The sequence below is a fragment of the Arachis stenosperma genome, chromosome 9 (genome assembly GCF_014773155.1).
Source record: "Arachis stenosperma cultivar V10309 chromosome 9, arast.V10309.gnm1.PFL2, whole genome shotgun sequence".
Lineage (NCBI taxonomy): Eukaryota > Viridiplantae > Streptophyta > Magnoliopsida > Fabales > Fabaceae > Arachis > Arachis stenosperma.
Window position 1 is genome coordinate 35765606 of NC_080385.1, and position 2323 is coordinate 35767928.

The following is a 2323-nucleotide window of genomic DNA, read 5'->3' on the forward strand; positions in this document are numbered from 1 at the left end:
GAAGTATTTGTGTGTCTCATATGCATTCTCATATTGTTAGTGTCAGTAGTGCACAAACTGCTAAGTTTGGTGTCTTGCATGCATTGTTATTTGATTCTTGTTGCATTTTGATTAATAGAAAAATCCAAAAATATTTTTAATTTGAGTCTTTTCAAGTCAATGATACAAGGAATTGAAGATTCAGAACCAACTGCAGAGGAATTATACAGAAAAAGCTGAGCATTCAAAAATGCCCAGTGAAGAAGGCAGACTGGCGTTTAAACGCCAGCCAGGGCACCTGGTTGGGCGTTTAACGCCCAAAAGGGGTGCATTTTGGGCGTTAAACGCCAGAATGTATACCATTCTGGGCGTTTAACGCCAGGATGGTGCCAGGGGGAAGATTTTGTTTCCAAAATCAATTTTTCTTAGTTTTTCAAATCAAATCTTTTTCAAATCAAATCTTTTCAATCAAATGTTTTCAAATTCAATTTCTTTCCTTTTAAAAAGATACTTACCAACAATTAATGATTTGATTGAACATCACAAGATTGTTGCCTTTTCTGTTGAGAGAGGTTTAAATGTTTCAATCATATCTTTTCTTGTTAGGCAAGTCATCAATTTCAAAATCATATCTTTTCAAATTGTTTTCAAATCATATCTTTTAAAAATGTTTTCAAATCATATCTTCTCAATCACATCTTTTTAAACCCATAACTTTTTAATTAAATCTTTTTAACCACATCTTTTTCAAAATAGTTCTCAATCAAATCTTTTTAATTTCTAATTTCAAAATCTTTTTCAAAAATCACTTTATCTCTTTTCCACTTTGATTTTCGAAAATCAATTAACATTTTTCAAAATGTTTTCAAATTTTTTTTTGAATTTTCGAAAATTCTCTTCCTTCCTTCCCACATCCTTCTATTTATGGAGTACTACTCCTTCTAAATGCACAATTCGAATTTTATCTATTAAAATTCGAATTCTCCTTCTCCTTCTTCTTACTATTTCTCTTTTCCTCTGACATTTCAAGGAATCTCTATACTGTGACATAGAGGATTCCACATTCTCTTCTTCTTTTTCTATTTCTTATGAGCAGAAGCAGAGACAAAGGCATTCTTGTTGAAGCTGATCCTGAACCTGAAAGGACCTTGAAGAGAAAGCTAAGAGAAGCCAAAGCACAACTCTCTTTAGAGGGCTTGACCGAATTCTTCAAGGGAGAAGACATGGCAGCCGAAAACAACAACAATGCCAACAATGCAAGGAAGGTGCTTGGTGACTTTACTGCACCTACTCTTGATTTCTATGGGAGAAGCATCTCTATTCCTGCCATTGGAGCAAACAACTTTGAGCTAAAGCCTCAATTAGTTTCTCTAATGCAACAGAATTGCAAGTTCCATGGACTTCCAATGGAAGATCCTCATCAGTTTTTAGCTGAGTTCTTGCAAATCTGTGACACAGTCAAGACTAATGGGGTTAACCCTGAGGTCTATAGGCTGATGCTATTCCCTTTTGCTGTAAGAGACAGGGCTAGAATATGGTTGGATTCTCAACCTAAAGAAAGCCTGGACTCTTGGGAAAAGCTAGTCAATGCCTTCTTGGCAAAGTTCTTTCCTCCACAAAGATGGAGTAAGCTTAGAGTGGAAGTCCAAACCTTCAGACAGAAGGATGGAGAATCCCTCTATGAAGCTTGGGAAAGATACAAACAATTAATCAGAAGATGTCCATCTGACATGCTTTCTGAATGGAGCATCATAGGTATTTTCTATGATGGTCTCTCTGAACTATCCAAGATGTCTTTGGATAGCTCTGCAGGAGGATCTCTTCATTTGAAGAAGACGCCTGCAGAAGCTCAAGAACTGATTGAAATGGTTGCAAATAACCAATTCATGTACACTTCTGAGAGGAATCCTGTGAACAATGGGACTGGTCAGAAGAAAGGAGTTCTTGAGATTGATGCTCTGAATGCCATATTGGCTCAGAACAAAATATTGACTCAACAAGTCAATTTGATTTCTCAAAGTCTGTCTGGAATGCAAAATGCACCAAACAGTACTAAGGATGCTTCATCTGAGGAAGAAGCCTATGATCCTGAGAACCCTTCCATGGAAGAGGTGAATTACCTAGGAGAACCCTATGGTAATACCTATAATTCTTCATGGAGAAATCACCCAAACCTCTCATGGAAGAATCAAGAGAGACCTCAACAAGGTTTCAATAATAATGGTGGAAGAAACAGGCTTAGCAATAGCAAGCCTTTTCCATCATCTTCTCAGCAACAGACAGAGAGTTCTAAGCAGAATAATTCTGACTTAGCAACCATGGTCTCTGATCTAATAAAGACCAC

General features: G+C 36.8%; 1 non-coding gene across 1 annotated transcript; it reads right to left on the bottom strand.

Moving 5' to 3' along the window:
• Nucleotides 1–1607: 1607 nt before the first annotated feature.
• On the bottom strand, nucleotides 1608–1711 carry LOC130952835 (small nucleolar RNA R71). Its single transcript, XR_009075010.1, has one exon. It is a non-coding gene; the product is annotated as a small nucleolar RNA R71 (small nucleolar RNA).
• Between the last annotated feature and the right edge of the window lie 612 nt (nucleotides 1712–2323).